Here is a 24,382-nt window from a genome sequence, read left to right as displayed (position 1 = left end):
CATTTATTAACATAGCGCTGCTTTGGAATAATACTTATACATCATATTGGAAGTCAATACATGAAACCTTACTTCTTAAATTAATAGGACATTGTTTGAACCATATACTGAAATATATAGAAACATCTTTATATGGATTTTAAAAATATGCATTCAAAGTGAAAGGTCAAAACTTGTTCTCACATCTCTTATAAACCAAATATCACTGCTGTTTAAAAAGCTTATGTTTTCTAATCAATTAATTAAGAATTATTTGTTTCTGAATACCAGGTATTATATGTCTCAAGTACAGTCATTAAGACAAGAACAAGAAAATTAGAGGAAGAAAGAAACCTCATTAACTTAGTGCTATGAATCTTAGCTCAGAAGTTGTACTAAAAATGAATACTTAAGACAGAAAATAACTGGAAAAGGAAGTGTGGTGGCTAAAATGGCAGGGCTATAAATCTAAACATAGGAAATGTAGAAACACAACATTTCTGGTGCTGAACAGAGCCTTGTTGCCTTACACAGGTACTGTGTCTGGAAAGCAAAAGCATATATTAGTTCCAAAAATTAAGAAAGTCTGAGAAGGGTGTTCCTGTACATAGAAGGTGTTTGAGATGAATCATATTGCAAAAAGTTGTTGGAAGTGATTTGGATATAAGGATGGACGGCAAAACTTAAGACATATCTTTGACAAATATGGGCATATTTTAAAACTTATTTTGGGCCAAGACAAAAATGCTTATATATACAAGGGATTAGGCTTTGTAATATTTGTAAAACCAGGAGATGCCAAAGAGTCAAGGCAAGCAGTGGATGGACTGCCAACCTTAGTGTCGTTTTAGAGGAACTTTATCTGGAGACTTTCGTAGATACTCCTATGATACAAGTAGATGATTGCTAGCCAGCCTTGATGAGTGTAAGCTATCAATTATGTCACTTATATTCAGGTTAGTACTAGGGTAACTGCTCTTGTGTGCTATTTTATGTCAAGCCAATTACTTCATGTAAGAATCAAACCTTGCACCTTGTGTGTAAAAGATAAGCACCTTAATCATTATACCAACCTCCACAGGTTTAAGTCCATGGGATCATGTAATATAGTGCATCAGTTGTGTGACATTCTATGTAAGTCACTGGACAATATGTGGAGCCAAAGGCATGACCCAGGGTTGATTAAGTGCACTGTAAAGAACTGTCCCATAAATGTAGCCAAAGGCATGATGCAGAGTTATATGAAGTGGTATGGAAGGAAATGGCCTATAGGTGGATCCAAAGGAGTGATCCAAAATTGTATGAAGTGCCATGTGAGGAACTGTTCCATGGGTGGAGCAGAAACACTGATCTAGAATAGATGGGTAGAATGGTTTTTCTATGAGATGCTCCTTCTTCAGTGAATGGAAGACACCTCAACAGTAACGTGGAAAGAGAAGCCTAACAGAGGATCCAACAACCTGGAGGACTACATGGGAGAACTTTCCCCAATATAAGAAATAGAGACGCTGAGAAGCATCTGTATTAAGTGTGAATGGAAGCAGAGATTAACAATTGAGACAGCAGATGTCCTGGAGAAGAGATCCAGTAATAACTGAATGAGAAGGAATGGATGTAAGCCTACCTTGTGTTTGTTTGCTTATGACAAAGCAAGAAGTGAGTGTTGTTTGATGGAAAGCAGTTAAAGTATAAGGTACTGTGTGGCAGAGTTGGACAAGCAACTAACTGACCATATTGTATAAACAGACTAATAAAATCCTCTTTTTTTTGGTAGAAAGTTGAAGCTGTACAGAATTATTGGATTATTATAATGATTAGTTTACAAAAATGAATTATCTGGAAATTCATGCATGTTCTGGTGTCCTGAATTCAGCAACTCAATATGATTTACTTCAGATAACAGTAAAGTTTAACTTTCAATTTATACTAAAGTAGCTATAAATCTCATGGGTAAGGTTTCATTTTCTTAACAACCTTTCTTCTAGCTCATATGTAACCACCATTTTACCATGTTTTAAAACTAAAACATATACAAATACCTCTGCATTCTGCTGTGCTACATCAGACTTCTACAAGTGGCATTCCTACACAAGGCATTCCTACAAGTGACATTTCATGGGAGAAAAGCAACAACTGTAGTGGCATATGCCTTCTTCTATGCTGGTTCAGGCATGTGCCTTCTTTTATGCTATTTCAGACAAACTTACAACACAATCAGTTTCACTGGTTTGACTGTACCAGATTGTCTTGTTTAATACTCAGAAGTCCACCTTATGAATTGATCAAATATCTCCAGTTTACTTTTCATGGTATGCAATATTTCAGCATTCATAATTTAAATTCAGGTTTGACACTAGAAGTCACAGATGTATTTTATCAAGACTCTTCTAGAGACATTAAACTTTTTAAACTTTTTGGTTTTATTTAATCTGCCTCTTATAATTTCATCACTCACAAAATATTTATTTCCTAATACTATATGCATGCATTTACTCAGAAAGATATACTATAGTTAACTCTTCTGGAAATCTGTAAAGGTCTTGTAAAAATGTATCATGCCTATTATGCAAATCAGATCTGTATAACTTATACACAGGATCCAGTAACCTCCATGTAGGCGTCAAACGAAGCCTACAAAAAGTTACGTTACTGAGATAAGCAGCAGCGCTGATTGCATTTTCATGCTACTCTTCATCCTTACATCAATGCAAGCAAGGTTTCATGGCCAGCCACAGTGCTGCTGGTCGACAAACCATGCAGAGCAGCACTGGCAGAAAAAGAATACGCATTCAAGTTTGCCTATGGGCAAACCTGCTCTGCGAGATCGGGTGAACAGCCACAATGACTACCAGGGTTGAAAATACTGCAATAACAGTAGTAATAACACGATAAAGAAAGTGTACTGAGTGCATTGTACACTAAAACAAATATCTGCAGAAAGAAATAATGGAAGGGGACGGTAGATGGTATGGGCAACTACAAGGAAAAGTACACTGGGAAAGGAAAGTATGCTGATGAAAATGTGCACAGACATGAATGATAGGAATGAATAAAGAGGAAGAAGACAAGGTAAATATGGAAATGTCCCCAAGACAGGATATTTCAATGTATGTACACTTCCAAGACAAGTCAGTAACATAACATTATATAAATACGTGGATAGCACAGTATGTACTGCTGTTTCTACCTCCTATGTCAGTATATTATGATACAAACACGCATGATACTATATATGTGATGCATACCTCTTAAACTTGTAGTGCAAGAAATGTGGACAAAGCCCAACAAAATGGGGGGACAAAGGCCAAAAAATAGGGACATATTTTAAATATTGCTCTTATAAACTTAGAAACTTGCTAGGGTTATATAGTTCATTTTAACACATATTTTCTGAAGGATTAGAAGTCTGAAACTCAAATATATGTCATTATTTGGTGACTTCAGTCTTCAGATCATCTCAGCAAATTTCCAGAAAACCACAAGGAACAGACCAAAAATATGAACCAAAAATCTGGACATTCTGTGAAAATCTGGGCAGTTGAGAGGTATGATGTGATGGTCACACAACGTTAGATGTCACTGGAGGAGAATGGTTCTGATATAAACATCACTTGACATGCTCATTGGAGAGGGCACTTAGCAAGGGTGGTATATAAATTAGGAGTATCTGCATACTCTGAAGATTTGCAAAATGACATGCTTGAATATGACTGACATGTCACCATAGTTTTCAACCTATCCGGGACACATAGCAACAGACACCTGGACAAATGTAGAAATAAAGAGGCAAAATCATGGGCACTTTTAAAATATTACAACCATTAACCTGTGGTATTTACAAAATATGTGATTGTAACTTCTTATACATGATCTGCAGTAACAGATGTACAACTGTAATGCTTGTCAGTATTTTATAAAGAGAATTCACGACCCCTTCTCCAAACCTGACCACATGTTGGAGGGATAAATAAAGACAGTGTTAAACCTGGAGTTGAAATCAGGGGCAATCCCGGCCAGTTGAGAGATATGCATGACACATAAGCCACCCCCCCCCTGCAAGAATCAAACCCATGCCATCAATGTTGTGAATGAGCTGTGTATTTTCTGGGCGCAACACAGAAAGAAGTATCACACATGCATCTAAAAGAACACATTGAAGGGAAGTCTGCATTACCAAATCCTAATGGGTATGCATTCCAGAGGATCGTTCTGCAGGGCCCACTAAATGTGTGGGAGCTCACTGCACCAAATGCGATACACTTGACTAAAGCATCTCTGCCTGATGTAGGTATCAGCCATACAGAAAACAACACATACAAACACCGCACTATTATGAGCGGATTCTCAGTTTACTATCAAAATCCAAAAATGCGCTTCTAGTACCACAACATTGAATGTATGGCTTCAAGCTTTAGTTAAATTGAAAGCAAAATTAGTGAATGTGTAATACCAATATCTGGATGGCTAATGCAGTTCAATGGTCAGTTTTTCCAAAACATCGCATACTGAAAATTGGCTTTAACATGTTTTGAAATGTTGGCATAAAAACATTTTTATTTTTGACATTTTATTTCGACAGCATACTTAAACAAAGAAGTGCATTCCAGATTTTGATTGTAAATGGTGGATTCCATACACACAACTGGGTATTGCATGCATCTGACATATGTAATACCACTGGATATTGTCTGAAGCATCTGTAATTGAAATGTGAATTAAGAAGTGATCCATGATACTGAATGGTACAACATGATGGCAGTGCATCAACTGTGCAAAAAAAATTACAGCAGTGGAAAGTCGTGTCAATGATAGAGGAAGTTGTCACTGTAATATTGTACACATATCAAACAATACATGGAGCACACTCTAGAAGTACATGTCAAACCTCAACATATTTGCCACGTGATCACTATTCCCTTGACATTGCCATTGAAAATGTTATACTGTCATGAAATCCTAACATGCATCCCTATGTATTCATGCAAATTATCAAGTGGTAGTGATGCAGTGGTACATCCGTGATGAAGCACAGTGATACTATAGCTGCATCTGTGCTATAATTGACTTCAAGCTGTATATCACCTCCAGATAAAACCGTGGGTATGACTCACGTGGCACAGTGTAACTGTTAATACAGTTGTACAACTCTACCTATTTCACATCATTACACCATTTGTACTTCATATCCCTGTATGTTTATCAGTGGAAATTTGTGGTTGAGGGCCCTGACACCACATAAGGACACATAACAACTGAGATGGATGCATTTCATGAAGAACAGTTAATGACATAAATGCTGACAGTGACACAGTGCTTAAGCATCTGTATAATCTTTGTGAATAGCAACACAATAACACATACAATGAATTCGCCAAGGTTGCAAGTGAATCTCAAAATGTCATATGTTTGTGAATATAACAGCATTACAACATGTCGATGAACCCAGGTGTATGTGCCCATGAAATCACTATGATATAATATAGCCGTATGTCAGATAACATTTCTAGATGCTAGGTGTACACATCACACCTGTGCCATACTACAGCTGTCACTGTGATGGTTGAATGAGAACTGTGTATAATGGTGATATACTCCACTACAAAAAGATGTGTCTTAGTAAGACAACAATATACATAGCATCATCCCATGTCAACAGTTCTCAGGGGGCATATTACTACAGCTGTTATGGAAGGAATAGGTAACCAAATTACAGCAGTAGGCATCAATACAGTAGCTTAAATCCCAGATTGGAATACACTGTTGTAGGGCTATAGTACATCCACTCTTAAACATAGCAGATGTGGATGAAAACACATAGACATGTGCAATGTTCTTAGAGTCATAGGACATTACTAGGCTAACGGCCAAGAACCTATACAGTTGTAGCCATTATTATTCCATTTAAACACAAATCACTATCTTTAGGTGAGGGAGTAAAGGTATGAGCGTTTGTGTTTGATTTTATTACAGACTGCCTCTGTCCATATGGGGGTATATGTGCTTGTGTTTGAATTTATTACAAACTGCCTCTGTCCATATGGGACCTGGGCACCACCCCATGAGTGAATTAGCAATCCCATATCTAGTGGTCTGGAGATGGCTAATAGAAGGATATGAAGGCACATTGCTTCAAGATGTGTGAACTCATCTTTGAGATGCTGACATCCTCGGTATTCTGCATAAAGGATGTTTTGTAGATAGAGGGGGAAAAGGGGTTGCTGGATTCAGGGGGACTTATGTTAAAGGTTCTCCTGAGTGGGAGTCAATGAGATGAGATTCAAAACATCATACAATGACAGTAATGCACCACCAGCACACACACACGTTGACTGTGGTCAAATTTGAATAGCATGCCTGTTTAGGTATACAAGCTGTATTCCATGCACCATATGACTAGTGCCAGTGCAGAAGTCTAACTTTAATTATGTCAGATTGCACTTTATAGAGGATAATATCATCAATGTATGCTGTGAAAAAAAAATATTGTGAGCAGTGTCTGACATAGCTGTGGATTCACATCCCTGTGTATAATTGTGTCTAGACTGATAGTCAAATGAACACACACACAAGTTGACTGCTGTGAGATTAGAACCCCTACCTACCTACTTATTTATACAGGCTAGAGAACACAGCAAGTAATGCTTACATCACTGCAGAAGTCTGACTCTAACAGTGTCAGAGTGCACTTTATAGAGGATGACATTCTCACTGTATGCTGAGAGGAAGACATTGGGAGGAGTATCTACATAGCTGTGGACTCACATCCCAGTGTAAAATTGACTCCAGTGTGATAGTTGAATGAAGTCACACAAACACTAAAGTTAACTGCTGTGAGATTAGAACCCCTATCTATTGAGTTACACAAGTTAGAGAAAACACTACTTAATGCTCATACCAGTGCACTTTAAAGAGTATGACATCATTGTAGTGTTGCAGGTAACATATACTGTTATGAGACTTGGGTGCAAAGCAATGATTTGTGATATGATTGTGTGAGCGCAACTGGCAAAAGTACTTATAAATACATCCTGGCAACCTAGGTGAAGTAAGCTGTCATGAATGAATATTGCAGAAGTAAGACAGACTTGTCTCTCCCACTAGACAACACATTAGATTATTTCAATACTATATTCCTGGACACATTAAATAGCTTTGCACATCTCAACACACAAAATGAGTCAAAACAAACTATGCTCCCTGGTTAACCAAGTCCTCTAGAAATCTGATGCACCTTAGAGATAAAACCTGGAAACTTTATCAGATCAACAAACACTAGGACACCCTGTCACTGTTTAAACAGCTCTGAAATCAGGCAATAAAGGTAGTCCACAATGAAAAATAAGCTCACTACACAAAACTGCAGTCTAACCATAAAGAAAATCCACAAAAGTTCTGGAACTCCATCTCATCCCTCCTGAACTCTGGCACAAAAAACAATCCTTGACCCCACCCTGGCAAGCCTACTCATGAAGTTGCATCTCTCTTTAACTAATTTTTTATAAACTCAATAACCAACATTACTGCCAGCTTCCAACATAGCAAAGACAGCTTAAGTGACACTGCGCCACCAAAACCCCCCCTACCATCCTGACCTCTACAATCACCACCGCCACCCCTGAATCCACCCCCCATTCTTCCTCCAACTGCAATATAAATCCCATTTCTACTGCAACCATTAAAAGACTGCTCCTTAAGCTCAAACTCTGCTCTAATGCTCCTGACAATCTACGCCCAACATATCTAAAGATTACAGCTGAAGCCATTGCATTGCCTATAAATATCCTAATCAACTGATCCATCCAGGAATCTTATTTACCAAAAATATGGAAGAAAGCCGTCATTCTCCCTCTCCACAAAGGCGACAAAAACAATGATATCTCCAGCTTTCAACCTATTGCTATCATATCCCCTATCTCTAAGATCAAGGAAAAATGTATTCCCATTCAGCTTATGCCCTATCTACTTCAGAACCACCTTCTGTCTTCCACCCAATATGGGTTCAGACCTGGCCACAACACTACAACTGCCCTTATTTCTTTCCTGGAGACTATTAACAGAGCTCATGATAATGAGAAAATTCTATCTACCATATTCTTAGATCTCTCAAAGGCTTTTGACACAGTTTCCTACCCTTTACTTCTTTCAAAACTCTCCAACTTTAGACTCTCCCCCACTACTCTCAGTTGGTCCTCAAGCTATCTAAAAAACAGACAGCAAGCCATCAAATGGCAAACTCCAGCTCTTCCTAGTGGAGTTCCTTGAGGCACCATACTTGCCCCCCCACCTATTCAACATTTTTATTAATGACTTCCCCACATCTATGACTGTTAGGGCCCTTATCCAATATGCAGACAACTCTACCATTGTTTCCACAGCTGACTATCTCTGAATTCCAGCTTAAAACCCAAACAGCCTTCTCCATCATTGAATCCAGGATGCTTAAAAAACACCTAGCCCTCCCTTTTGGACAAAGACACATTTAAGATCTACTCCCAAGCTAACGCACAAATAGAAATTGTAAAACATACAAAACTTCTGGGAGTTACAATAGATGAATAACTAAAATCTGATATTCATCTGCAACAAAACATCCAAAAACCCATCTGAAGCTCTGAATGATCTATAGGCACAACCACTTACTTAGCCTGTCCTCCAGACACTCGCCTCTACCTACCTACTTCCTTCCCTAATGTATGGTACCCCTCTACTTACCCACCTCCAAACCACTCAAAAAGCCAAGCTTGAAACTTGTTACAATAAAATTGCAAAATTTGCAACAAATTCCAAAACCTCCTCCCATCACTGTACTATTCTTCTCACCCTAAAATGGCTGGAACTTCCAAACTACTTCAACTATCTGCAACTTACTACTGCCCACAAACATCTTTAAACCTTCTGACTGTCCTGCCCTTAGTTCTATCTTCACTTTTTACCTCCCAGATAATTCCCTTAGATCTGAGAATCAGACACTCCTTCAGGTACACAAACCAAGCCTGCCAACAGGCCAACTTTTCTTCTCTCACATTCTTGCCAAGAATTGGAATGCTCTTCCATTAGCAATCAGAACAATCCAAAACCCTGCCGTCTTCAAAACTTCTTTCCACGCCTATCTATCCTCCAGCTGAAACTGCTCTTGCACTCAGGCACCTTGAATTTATATCTGTAATTGACTTCCTACCCTCACACTCTCTCTGCTGGCTAGTCTATCTATAATTTCTCTCCACAATACCACTGAACTTATATTATACCTTCAATTTTGCATTTCCAATCACTATTAGAAAATGCTATACTACCTTTGTATATACATTTATCTGTACTGAATGAATTATAACTTTTATCCAATATTTGTTAAGCTATGCCATACTACCAATGTACACAATTTTCTTCAGTTTGTACTCTACTTATACTTCTGAAATGTACTTTTATGTGTACTTTTTATGTGCACTCTTAATTTTTGTGCTGAGGAGTTTTTCTCCTCAGGCCTCCTCTGAAAATTAGCTCTGCAAGCCCGGTGGAATTTCCTGGTTAACAAACTGCAAATAACTAAATAAATAAATAAAATAAATGTACCTGTTTTTCAGGATGTTGTGTAAATGAGACACACGCACACATTTACACTCTTAGCAAACACCAGTAGTGCAGTTATGGAGTTATCTGTCTTTATATTCAAATGAAGGTATGTCCACATTAATACAAGTTGTTGACAATATCAGTGGGGGTATGATCATGCATGACCAATGTCTACTGTCACTATAAACCCATACCAAATGTAACAATCCAGTTAGGCTAGTAATTCTGGAGTCTGTTTGTCAATGGCCCAAGTACTGATATATCATTTGCAAGTGCACTGCAGACACACATGAATATCAGAAAGTATGTGTCTAGTCAAGCACATGTCACTGTCTGTCTCGTGTGGTTATGAATGCATTTCCATGTATTGGAGTATTACAGACCAGTAACCAGAGTTAGACAAGCTGAACACCTCTTCACAAAATGCAATGCTGAGAAGCTTTTTTGTGTTGATGATAGCAAAGTATTAATCCATGCACAGTTCAAATTTCAGGAATTCGACTTGGACCCATGAAATTACAGTGTCCACTGTTGCTCATTGTCAAACTGTGTGAAAATAGGGACATACAGCAACTTACCTGATTGGGATTAACTGCAAAATACATCTGTTTGTTGTTAATGTTTCATGTGTTGGGCTTGCAAAGTATGTTATGGGAGAAATTGCAGGCAGCTAGTGTGATGTACATGGTGTACTCTATATCTGAAATGTCAGGGCCAAATTTTTATTATAGAAATAACTATTGTCCTTGCCTTCCCTGCTTCTGCCAGTGTTAAACCCTGAGCAAAGGCATTTCTCTGCTTAATGAAAACAATGAAAAGTTTAATGAAGTACAGCTTCCTTCATGGAAACATACTCAGTGGTGAGGTGTGGCCAACAGTACTGAGTGTGGAAAATATATGTGTGGCCTAGCTTTCTCCGTGACACACAGTGTAAGAACAGTAAGCTCTCGGTCAAAGCACAAATAAGCCAAGGTTCAAATCCAAATGATTCCCTTGTTTTTCTCAGATGGTGTTAGGATGTTATTAGCTACATAAATGTGATCGGGACTGCAAATATAATTATCAGCATCTACACTAAAATATGTATCTTCCCCAAATTGTATTAGTAATGCCAAACTCAATACACTTCTCCAACTAGTAGCTGTTTTGCAGACCTCACTGCAGATCCTAAGTTAATTGTGTATACAGCTTGTTACAAATGACATGGGGTGCTACTTCTTTTAAAATGTTTAACCGGCGCAGTGGTGCAGTGGTTAACATCGTCACCTCACAGCAAGAGGTTCTCCGGTTTGATTCTCGGCTGGGTGCCTTCTGTGTGGAGTTTGCATGTTCTCCCTGTGTTCGCGTGGGTTTCCTCCCTCCCACATTCCAAAGACATGCATCTAAACAGGCTCTCTGGAACCTAGTCGGACTTTCCCGGTCAACAAATGATAAATAAATAAATAAATAAAAATAAATAAAATAATATGACCATAGCCAGGGAATGCTTCTTCTGTGGTAATGTACTGCTATTTGTGTAGGGATGGTTATCTTGAAAACTGTGTCCAGTCTGCTTCTTCACAGTAAGGAAGGACAGTTTCCACATAATATTAGATGAACATTTCATCCATCATCCTACTAAAGATGCTACAATATATTCTGATGAGACAGTGGAGGTGATGACAAACACATAGGCGGTACTGTCCTAGCACATTCATGAACATCCTAATGGTGTATTTGTATGGCATGTTTTCTCAATCAGAATATGTCCTGCTCTGTAGCATGAATTTCTTGAGATAAGGATACAGGAGATATAGAGTGACAATAATTAATACATCCATGTACAGCTGTTTGAATAAGAATTGGAACTTCTGAAATATAATGTTGCCATGTGGGAAATTATTTTTGACAGGTATATCAATTGTGGCCCACCTTACAGTTTACTTGATTGGCAGACAAATCATATTTATGTAGGAGAAGGGGTAGACAGATGGATAGGCAACAGATACACAGGAAAGAGATCTCTGAAAACTGTCATTAAGAGCATGCCCTACTGCTTGAGTTATTAGCCTTAGCAAGACACAAGCATACGTTTTTACATCTGATCATCACATGAACATGACACAAAGGGAATCCTACAGCAGACTTTGAAACCTTGCACACTATAGGAGCACTGATAACCTATTGAAACAAGGTAACATGTTTGTATTATCCATCAGCAGAGACATGCACACTACAGGAGCACTGATAACCTATTGAATCAAGGTAACATGTTGGTATTATCCATCAGCAGAGACATGCACACTACAAGAGCACTGATAACCTATGGCATCAAGGTAACGTGTTGGTATTATTCATCAGCAGAGACATGCACACTACAGGACCACTGATAACTGATTGGATCACGGTAACATGTTGGTATTATTCATCAGCAGAGACATGCATACTACAGGGGAACTGATATCCTTTTGAATCAAGGTTATTCATCAGCAGAGTCATGATAGTATACAGAGACCATGAGATGACCTTTACATCCATCAGCCTAATATAAACACACATAAAGAGGGGTGGGAGTGGAAGGATAAATACAAGGAGAGCTGGACATACACATAACAATGTTTGGTGTAATGGAACATTCATGGACATATTTTGGTGTGTTCTCATTATTAACCTGCCATGGTCTGCAGAATGAAGTGGCTGATATAGGAGTAAAGAAGGGTGAGGAGAGGGACAGCAGGCTTATGACAAGAAGAACAAGGTTGGATAAATATCTCATAGTTGTGAAAATGGATGTCACTTGAATTACTCTTTTTGGCTAGTATTCAATATATCTCCTTGAGAACTCATGACTGTGGCAAATATTAAGATGTGCGTGATTAAACATATCATAGATGTGTTTCATCTCACTAAAAATGATGTGAGATGCATCTGGAATCAAGCCCTCAATACTATGGGCAATCTTCAGTCAAGTGATTTATGTCAACACTCTGCATAGGAAGTTGCACTTTGAAACATCCCTCAGTCTAAGACATGTCAAAGTTAAGTGTTTCAAAGTAGTGCCTTTACTCGGCCTTAACTCTGTATTACTATGTTTAAGCACAATTGTATGAAAATAACTGGACTAGTGTGGCCAATGGAAAAATCTCACCTGGTTTTGTCACAAGCTGTGAACCGCCATTTACCAGCACTTGGCAAATGGTTTGCTATGCCAAACTCCGAGCAAATGCAGAGGACAAAAAATTAAGTTTTTTTTTTTTATTGGACATCTCTGGCCATGTGTGTTGTGTGTGATTCTATTTTTTGACCAGATTCAATGTGTGAAAATGGGTTTGATAGGAAAGTGGTGAAATGGTGATGTAAGTAGAGAGAAGAACAAAGGAGAAGCAATAAAGGCATTTGTGGGAGGGGATTGGGAGACAACCATAGATATCTACTTCTTCACCACAGTAATATGCACATGTAGACAACATCTGATGAATTTGGACTGCCACTACAACACAGATGATTGACAACAGTGCAATGATGTTGTATTGTTAATTGGAGCAAATCAAGTGTGACAAGAATACACATAAGCAAAGTGGAGAACTATGTATAGACACATTTTTTGTGGGACAGGTGCTCATTTTTTTTCAAAAGGCGAGGAATATTAGGAAGGGACCTAGGAATGCATGGGTCAGGTAGGTAGGGTAGGTGAGGAAGCAGGTGCAGACAAACAGGGCATACAAGACAGACACAGGAATGTTGATGGGCCCAAAAAGTTTTGGGGGAAACCATGACTGAGTATAGGTAAGGGACATTGCAGGCACATGTCCGTCAAGCATGGGGTAAGTGAGAATCTAGTTCTTACCTCGGAACTGTCCTCCCTTTCCCCTTCCTCAGTTGTCTGGACCCTGCTTAACAACGCTGATGCATGTACCAAAGCCACTGTCTATTAGATCTCACACTATCCCTGGCAGGTCCTGGTGGGTGGCATAATCACTGCTTCTGCCAGTACTCCCAGAAAGTACAACTGCATTACCAGCCATGGCACTGCTACCTGATGAGGAAGGGCCAGGTAGGGCAGGGTTGTGAAGGCAGTACAGCTATGTTTCATCCCAGATGTGCTTCGTTAATCCTTGGAATATGCACATATTCCATAGATGCTTTTAAAGATACTAGAGAATACGTTAACAACATGGCATTAAAGCCAATATTGCTACAGTTCAACTTTAAAAATGGTAACTATTGAATATGAATATACAGGTTAGTTGTGGGAATTGAACCCACATAATCTAAACAGACTATTACATTTGCCTAATACAATCACCAACAGCTACAGGAGAAAGCATGCATGCTTTCTGTTACAGTTAAGGTATGCATGTTCAAGTTGCTACTAATCTATGGAATCACAATAATTAATAAAGAGTTAGTTGTGCTACAGATATACCCCTTGCCCCTCTGAGTCACCCCAATCACTCGTCCTGTGCCTCCCTGTTTGCCACAATTTCCTCTGCAGCTGTAAAATACAGAATGAGAAAAGAAGAGACATTAAAGCATTATGCATATCAGTCTTGGCTATCTACACCATTCCATATCATTTCAAGTTGCTTGATCTGTATACTTACACAACTAAGGAGGAATTATCAGTTTTAAACTCATCCAGCCACTGGTCGATTTGTGCCTGCTAGCTGTTCTTAAGGTTATTGTAGTGGTGCCTAAAGAACTCCTCAGTGTGTGGTATCCCAGTTACACTAGAGACAGCCTTGACTAGGCTTGTTCAAGCCTCAGTCTTGTACTGAGACCCGGTATAGTCTCCCTGCAGCAGCCTCCAGCTGTAGCACTATATGAGAAGTACAGTATGGATTCTAGATTCCTGCACACCCAACATCTGTGCCCTGAATTTAGTACCATCATTCCTATGACCTGCCATGTCTGCAGAGGTCCTCCACCAACAGTAGCAATGGTTTCCCAACAAACTGTGATCTCGCATGTTATGACCTGTGTGCAAACATGCACAACCATGCCAACCATATCTGTGTGATAGTAAGCAAAGTGAAACATTGCCAAACAAAGAGGATGGGAGTTTATGAAACAGTAATGATGATGTCAAACTTGTCAACACAGAAATGCTGAATGACTTGCCTTTTAATCCTTGACTTTGGAAGGATCAATGGGATGATTTGGCACATACTTCAGTTGGACTTACCCACAGTTAAAAATAATTTATATAAGGTGGGATTCAAACCTATGTAAAAGGAAATACATACATTTCCACTAAGGTGATTATTCCACATTACCACAGAAGAAGCATTCCCTGGCTATGGTCATTAAAGATATACAGCTTAAAGAATGACTGGTGCTATACTTTAATGAGACCTTAATGTGTGTGACAAGTCCTACCTCATGCATTCTTAGCTGCAATGCAGGACTAATATCTGGTAATATATTGGAAATAGACTTGCATGACTTTGGTAATAAAGTATGGAATTATGATACATACCTCACAATCATTTCTATTTTACAGTTATAATTTGGTTATTGTAGGGGTCTATGTGATTGCCTGTTAATCAGAGATATGTAACTGCATTTTTCTACTGCATAATCATCATTGACAAGCTAAACCAGTTATGCTCATAATCAAATGGGGCTCAGATGTCAGTCATTAATGAGCTATGATACCTACACAAGTATGCATATGCAAGCCGTAATGATACCTTTCTGTCAATCATCCTGATGTACATGGCTATTATTATGTAGTATTACCTTTATAATCAAACTTTTGGGAGCAATGACAGTGAGACACCCTTACTAAAGAGCAGAGTCTACTGTATTTCAACCCTGGCTCACTTGTGTTCTAGCCATAAACTTAATGCACTTACACCTGGTGCCACAGGGAAAGATAAACAACAGCTACATTTTCCACAGTGAGCTCTGTCCAAATGACCACACATTGTTGCTCAGCTTGTTTGTGTGGACAAAGATGAACTAAATTAATTTTCTCGCCTTTTCGTTAAGAGGTGAACCATGCTTGTGCACAGGTAGGCAACAAACACACATGGAAGAAGCAATAATGATCATGCTAAATGCGTAAATACTCATTATGACTCCCTCACTAAAAACATTTACTGGAGGACTCAAACCCTGATTTCCTTCTGCTCTTGCTTTTTTAGCTCACAGCATTGAACCTTGTTCCACAGAGACAGTCAGCTAGCAAGTTGAATTTCTTCACTCATTACCATCCATGGTGCTGACTACTGCACGATGCTGCTAAGTGTGTTTGCACTCTATAAGGTGACTGAAATTAAATTTTTCATTTTTTTCCTTAAGCAGTGAAGCATGTTTACATATGCCAAGTGCCATGCACATGGTAAAGGCAAATAAATAAACAAATAAATATAAAAAAGATAAACAAAAGGGAAACAAAGGTTAAAAATTAGACAGGTCTGGATTTCAACCATCAGACTACTGCACTTACACAATATAGTTGTAGGGATTCTATTTCTTTGCCACAGGTATAGCTTTTCAGTAGTACTCAAATAATGTGCAAAGAAGCATTTCCCATTTTATACCCATTATTAAACAGTTCATATAATTTGGCATTCTCAGTTGATTGTATATGTGTAGATGGATTCACTTTATAATCTCGAAATACTGAAATATCGAATTTCAGTATCTCAAGACTATAAAGCCGAAAAGTCACAAACCCAAAAACCAAAACCATGAAATTCAAAACCGCCAACATAAACAAAACACTACACAATACATACAAACACAAATACACCTACCTCCCAACACTACAACAAAGCAAAACAACACACAAGAACACAACAAAACAAACACACACACAGACCCTTCCTATAAGCCTCCCACACCCCCGGTACATATATATACTAACTCAGAGGCTGCACTAAACATCAAAAGACAGAAAACCCACCACAACATATTCTACACTTCCCTTGCACAAACACACATCACATACATACAGACACCACCATTCTCAACACTGACAAACTGACACTCTTACCTACCTACCCTAACCCACACCTAACACTCCCCAACAAACTCACATACACACAATCCCTCCCCAAAACCCTTAAAAAACATAACACTTATCTAATCTGCCATCAGTACTGCTGGTTCGACATTTCCAGGTTCGATAGTCTACAGTTTCACACAAATGCAGATTTGACAATTTGGTCTCAAAATAATGAAATTCAACATTTCAGCATTTTGGGATTCCAAAAGGAACCAGTGTAGATAATGTATTTAGTGGAATGAGTGATCACACAATATCTATGAATATGTTTGCTAAACTGCAGCTCTGCTTTCTCTTTGTTTTCTGAGAATCCTTTCATTATCTCCATTTTACTCTCAGATGTGCAATCTTTAGTGCATGTCCTCTTTTTTTCTTTCAAGGTGTGATAAAAATACATGACAGTGAACAACAATTTTCAGCAAATGTAGTAAAATGTGCTATTATGGTAAAGAAATATATATGCAAAGTGTTTGGTTTTGTTTAAAAGCTCACTACAGTTAGCTTCACACTTTGTAAGAGTATCCTCACTAGCATATCCACTTCAGGGAAGGGTGTCTGTATGTTACTGTGTTTTGCTTCAGTCAGAATAATCATTCATAGTTCATAGGTTCATAGGTTCATAGATTAGTACTAAGCTAACTGCCCTTGCGAGCCATTTTAAGCCTAGCCAATTATCCCTTGTGAGACTCAAACCCTGCACCTTGCGTTTGTGAGGCAAACACCTTAACCATTAGTCCACCCTCCCAGTTGCAACCCATTAGCACTTAACAGTGGTGCAGCAGCTACACTATGTTTATATCTGCTATACAAAGTCAGAAGTTTGGTATTCAGCAATTCTAATGTGTTCACACCTCATTTACATGTTCAGAGTGCTCAGAGGGCTGAATCTATACTAAAAGGTAACCATGTAGCTAGGGAACTTGAAGGTGAGAAGATTGTATTCAGTTCTGCAAATAGGTTCATAGGTAGGTACTAGGCTATTGGCCCTAGGGCCTATATAAGCCTAGCCAAAAAGGTACCCTGGCTTTCACCATCCAAGAAAATTATTTTCCTGTGCTCTTGTCGAGCAGAGCCACAGAAGTGATCTCCGGGGTGAATTCCCCATCTCCCATCCAATCATCAAGATTTTTCTTGAAGAGTGCTAATGAGAAGCTTTGTTTGATATAGATAGGTAGTTTTTTCCAGAGTATGGGAAGTCTCTGGGACAGGAATCTATCCCTCCAGCATGTTCTGTTTATTGTGGTGACAAGGTTTAGGTCCCTAGAGCGTGTAACTCAGAGGGATTGGGATTTCTTTAAGAGGAGCATGTCCAACAGCTCTGGGTTTGATATAGCTTTGTATGTTAGGCAGAGATCGCCTCTGAGTAGGTGATACGTGATGGAGTAAAGCTGAAGTTTTTTGAAACGGTCTGCATAGGGTATCTGTTTGAGTCCAGTAACCCTCTTTGTGAGGTATTTCTGTGGGCTTTCCAGTTGTTGTAGATGTCTTGTGAGGTACATACCAAAAGGGGGGGCCTGTATTCTATAATGGGTCTAATGAGTGATGAGTAGTGGGGAACAATGACTTCTTTTTTCCTGGATGAGAAACCTTTTGTGATGAGGTGTGCCATGTAGAAGGATTTCTTTACTACTGTGGCGATGTGATTATCAAAGGAGAGACTACTGTTACAGTATATTTAACAGTGAATAAAAGATTGAAAGTAATTTTGCTGCAAATATGTAACATAAATAACGTATAAAATAAAGCTTGCTTAAATGTAGAAATAGAGTTTAGCAATATGTGATTAACATCCATACTAAAATGACTGTGGCTTGGAAAATAAGGAATTTGCTTAATGGACATGCTTTCCTACAGAATCAGTATACATTTCACACTGTCAGCAAGAAAGCTGACCTCTTACAGACTTGGCAAGAATGGAAAGAAAAACAGGATGTAAGCATTTCACATTGTCAGTAAGAAAGTTAACCTGCTTCTGTAAAGAATGGACAACAGGAAAACAACTTGTGCATGTTTCTATCATATGACATTGTTAAGCAAGGAAGTTTGAATGGTGCTTTTATCAAGTCAGCATTTTCACAAAAAAAGACAATACCAGTACAGGATGAAAACATATTTTTCTGCAAACACCAGCAAACAGATGTTCTCATACAAAGTCCAAAATGGAAGTGGCTTGAGTTTTTCTAAAGCATTAGTATTATTAAAACATAATTGTTAAATGTTCACATGTAACACTATTTGGTAATTGTAATAAAATGTTACACTTATGCATATATGTCATTGATAATCTGTTTGCAAGTAAATGTTAAAAGTAAAAAAAACTCATTTAAATCAAGTATAGCCAGAAAATGGGCCATGATATACATACAGTTCAAATAAAGTACATATGAGGGTACAGATACCTACTAGTAGTAGTAGACAGCAAAGGCAACAGAAAAAAATATATATTCTGTCATTGAAAACAGCCAAATAAATCATCAAATCAGACAAAGGTCTATAGTTTAATAACCTAATAAAGCAAATTTCTAAAAAAGGTGTTGGGCTGGTATACATTCTATTATCACAGCATAAAGCAAATAAACAATACTGCAGTACTACAGGGGGAGGGGTACTTTCTCAGTTTTACATTGACTGTGTAAGCAGTATGTATTACAAAAGGGTCTAAAATAAAGCTACAGGAAGAAATAATATCCCATTCCTTCTTGACAATACTCATTTAGGGGGAGGGGAAAACAGGTATTAGTGCATTAGAAATACTGATAAACAGATTAAACCTGACAGGATAAGATATTTTACAAGTTGGTAATAGCTATCATGTTAGTTATTATTGCATTGTTTAATATTAAATTGTATTTATAACCTGTTAAACTGTAAAGCTATACAAGTGATGGCTTAAAATTGTTTTATTAAAGCTATACAAGAGAGAGAGAGCGAGAGAGTAAAAATGTGTGAAAAAATTAGCAAGAATGGTCACTATTTTAATATGTTTTTGGCAAGACAATGTTGGTATGCAGAAAGCATGACTGTTTCTAATTGCTGGGTATGTAGTTTAATACCATGTCTTTGGTGGCAATTCTAGTAGTCCAAGATTCTGCTTGATGTTAATGTTACTAAATTTGTAAGGTTAGACTAAATGTACTTTACAGTCTTTGTATGTACAAATACAAAATAATTCAGTGCAAATGAAATTAATGTCTAGCAATGAATATGTGTGGAAAACCATGTTTAAAAAATGGGTCCAGGGTACCTACTAGATTGAAATGTATGAGTAGTAGACAGTCTGCGTAAATATATACTGTATAGGACACATTGTGAAGTAACAAGTTCAAAAGTAATTTGTCAAGTTGTAATTTTATTACTAATTGTAATTTTAGTACTGGTTTTTAGACCATCATTTTATCTGTACTAGTATTGGTTACCCCAGTTAGAGGAAAATTATATTAAAATAGTATACTCATACAGCTAATACACTAATATGTGCATAGCATTATTTAGTGTATAAATCATGTTTTTTAAATCCTCAAGTATTAAATATATTGAAATAATTACATTCAAATATTTATTATCTAAGCCCAGTTCAGTACTTTACCAAGGTGTTTAATATGTTTACTTCACTGTCAATTAAAGTTAATGGGCAGTTCAGAGACATGACCACAATGTTATGGATAAATGACATTGAGACTGTATATTTTCAGCAGGGTATAAATACTCACAGTAGCACATAGTTTTTGTCTCTTATAGATATTAGTCTATCTGTAATCTTTTGGTATAAAATGATTAATAAAAGTAAATAGCTAATTCAACAGTTGCAAAGAGTTAATAAAATAGCTCTAAATCATAAATGAAATTCTCTGATTGCAAAAGAATAAATTAGTCAAGTTAAAAAAATAAAACTAAAGCAGACATAGCTCATAACTGATAAACTATTTTTACAGAATGGTCTGCAAAAGAAAAAGTTGTTAAATACATTCAGTTTTGGTAGTAATACTTGATGCCATTGTATTAACTATGTAAAATTGCATTTTGGCTTCTTGTATAAAAATACAAAAGGTTTTGTTTTGAGTATGTTTTAAAATAAAAAGAGGAGATTGTTAGAATATATTTAACAGTGAATAAAAGATTGAAAGTAATTTTGCAACAAATATGTAACATAAATAAGGTATAAAATAAAGCTTGCTTAAATGTAGAAATAGAGTTTAGCAATATGTGATTAGCATCCATACTAAAATGACTGTGGCTTGGAAAATAAGGAATTTACTTAATGGACATGTTTTCCTACAGAATCAGTATGCATTTCACACTGTCAGCAAGAAAGCTGACCTCTTACAGACTTGGCAAGAATGTAAATAAAAAACAGGATGTAAGCATTCCACATTGTCAGTAAGAAAGTTAACTTGCTTCTGTAAAGAATGGACAACAAGAAAACAATCTGTGTATGTTTCTATCATATGACATTGTTAAGCAAGGGAGTTTGAATGGTGCTTTTTATCAAAACAGCATTTGCACAAGAAAAGGCAATACCAGTACAGGATGAAAACATATTTTTCTGTAAACACCAGCAAACAGATGTTCTCATACAAAGTCCAAAATAGAATACCAAGAGAAAAACAGGATTTGAACTGCGTAACTAGAACCGTATAAAGAGACTATAGCAGATAACATTGTTAGAGATATTTTTCTGTATTATTTCTCTCATATCATCCATGCTTTTTGAGAAGTAAAGTAGAACAGCAACTAAAGCTGCAACAGTAGTTCATGTGATTTGTTATAAAAAGTTATTTATTGGATACTGCTCAAAGTGTTAGGTGCTGTATCAGTGTACACGCTGCAAGTTTCTGTGGGCAACAGACTATGATAAGTAGACTTTGATTTCAGCAGATCCCAGCCAGCAAGACTGAGTGTCTTATGAAAACTTCAGATCCATCACAGTAAGCATCACAGTAACAGCACCTTACTTAGCACCCTGATAATTAATTTTTCAACTACTGTCCACCTGTATCCCAAGGTCTCTTATCACACTGTCTGTGTTAAGTAGACTACCTCCGATGTGGTAATTCATGGGTACAGAGGTTTTACCAAAAGGGATGACAATGCACTTTTTGGCATTGAGCTAGAGGCCATGGCTTTGACACCAGGCATCTGTCTCAGTGAGGTGCTTTTGTAGAATGTCCACATCGTTAGGAGTTTCGATTGTGGCTCCTAGTTTGCAGTCATCTGTGAACTTCATTAGCCAAAGACTTTTTGTGTTAGCCTGTACTTCAGAGAAGTAGATACTAAACAGGAGAGGACCCAGGATTGAACTCTGTGGTACTCCACTTGTCCCTGGTCTGAAGTTGGATTTGGAGTGTGGTACTTTCACAGTGTGGGTTATGTCAGTGAGCCAGTTGGCAACCCATCTTGTGACATAGGGATTTATACTTAGTTTAGTGAGTTTATCTATAATTCCAGAGTGGGGGATGGTGTCAAAAGGGTTGGTGAGATCTAGATACGCTGTGTGAACCACCTTGCCCTCACCTATGGCTTTGGTGACTGTTTCAAAGAAGTCTATCAGGTTTAGAAGACATGATCTGCCTTTTACAAACCTGAACTGGGTGGGGTCCAGAGTTTGGAGATTACCAATGTCATTGTTTATAAGTTCTGTGATGATACGTTCCATAGCCTTGCAGCCCAGGCTTGCCAGGCTAATAGGGCGGTAGTTCCCAGGGTCTGTAGTGGCTCCCCTTTGTGGAGTGGGATAACCATTGCTGTGCACCATTCAGTGGGCACAAAGCCTCAGGTAAGGCTATGACTGAACATGGTACTTAGGTGGGGTGCCAGTTTATTCTGTAGTTTGTGAAGAATGCAGCCTCAGATGTTATCAGGTCCCATGGATGCTGTGTTCTTGGCTTTGGAGAGTGTGTTTTTTACCTGTGCAGCCATGTTTACAGAAACTGTCCATTCTTCCGGTGTAGAGATGGGCCCTTTAGGGGGGTGAGAGGGGGGTAAAATTAGCAGTGAACCTATCTGCCAGGATGTTGGCACTATCAGTTAGTTCTGTATATTTAGTACCAATGTGCTGTAACACAGAGCAGATCTGAGTGTTGCCATTTAGATTCTTGGCATAGCTATAGAATGCTTTGTGGTTGTCTTTAGAATCAGTGGTGATTTTGTTTTCATAACTAGCTTTGGAGGATTTTATGAGGTATCTCATCTACTTACTGAGGCTGACCAGGGAGTTCCTCCAATCATGGGATTTTACTCTTTTTTGCAACAGTTTCGTTCTTCTGTTGTAGAGTTTGTTTATGGCAGGGGATCACCAGATTGGCTTCCTTTTTTTTTTTGGAGACTAGCATCTTGGTTCTGTTAGGTATTGCACGATCCATGCACTCGTGCAAGTGCTTATAAAGTGCATTTGTGTAGGATTCAGAAGTCGTACCATATTGTCCGTCTGAATGGGTGTTGTGAAGTTTTCCACTTCTGTCTTAAGAAGTGTGAAGTTGGCTTTGGAGAAATTTTTTATGGTGGTTTCTCTGATGGGCAGTGGGGTGGGATGTGGATGTCTAGGGTGATTAACTTGTGGTTGGATCTGACCAACGAGGGATTGACCTCTGGTGTGGAAAACCAGTTGCCCATGTTGGTAATGACCAGGTCTAGGATATTGCTGCCCATGGTGGGGGTGTGGATAAGTTGATCCAAGGCATTGGAATTTATAAATTCCAGAATACGTTGAGCAAAAGAGTTGGTACATTAGTAGTTTTCCCAGTTAATGGTGAGGTAGTTGTAATCGCCCATTATTAGGGTGTTAGTTTGTACCCTAATATTTTCCAGTGTATCAAGAAATGAAGAGTGGTAATCCTGGTGCATGGCTGGGGATCTTTAGCAAGCTACAATTTGGATTGCGGTCTTGCCCAGAGTTAGTTGCACTTGGATAATCTCGGATGCATTATGCTGAACAACTAGCCTGGAGGTGTGGATAACCTTAATCAATATGGACATGCCTCCACCTTTAGTGTTTCGGTCCAGTTTAGGTGGCCGAAAGGTGTGGTATGAATTATAGCCTGGTAATGCAGGGGTGCTCTCTGGAGCCTTGAACCAGGTCTCTGTCACTGCAGAGATGTTGATGTTCTCCATTTTAAGGAGTGCATCAAGTGAGTGCATTTTGAGGTTTAGACTTCTAGCATTGAGTAGCATTACCCTCAGATTTTGTTTGCTTCTACCTGTTACAGTAGTGAATTTGTCATTTGAACCTTGCCTAAAAAAGGCACTATAGGGGTGGCAAGAGCCTTAGCCAGTATCCGGAATCCCAAGCGTGACAGGTGCAGGCCATCTCTGGCAAAGCATTGTGGTCTGTCGACCATGTCATCCTAGGCAGACAGATACTGGATCCCCTTAGAATGACACCAGAAGCTTAGCCAATTGTTGAAGTCAATCATTTTGTCCTTGTACTGTGGTATCATTGTGGTTGATGGCAGGATGCTACTCAGGGCTAGGGTCATACCTGCCTGGGCTACAAGACCGGACAGCTCCTCCATGTCTCTTTTCATGTAGTACATGACGGTACATCTCAGGTCATTCACAGCAACATGGACAATGACAGAGCCATATTTGTACTTGTTGTGGAGTGACCTGAGTGTGTGCATTATGTGGAGGATCCTGGCACCTGACAGGCATCTGACAGTAACTTTCTTTTTGTTTAGCCTGGTGAGTGGAACATCAGTGTGCCTGACTATAGAGTCACCTATGACTAGAGTGTTGGGTATGTTGTTATGCCTTATGGGCTGTGTTTGAGTGTCACACTGAGTTTGTGGGCTATGTGTCATTTGGGTTGTGTTGAGGGTCGAGATTGCTTGCCTTTCTGCTTTG

The sequence above is a fragment of the Protopterus annectens genome, chromosome 14.part0 (genome assembly GCF_019279795.1).
Source record: "Protopterus annectens isolate FY-2018-M chromosome 14.part0, PAN1.0, whole genome shotgun sequence".
Lineage (NCBI taxonomy): Eukaryota > Metazoa > Chordata > Ceratodontiformes > Protopteridae > Protopterus > Protopterus annectens.
Note: the sequence above shows the minus strand (reverse complement) of the source record.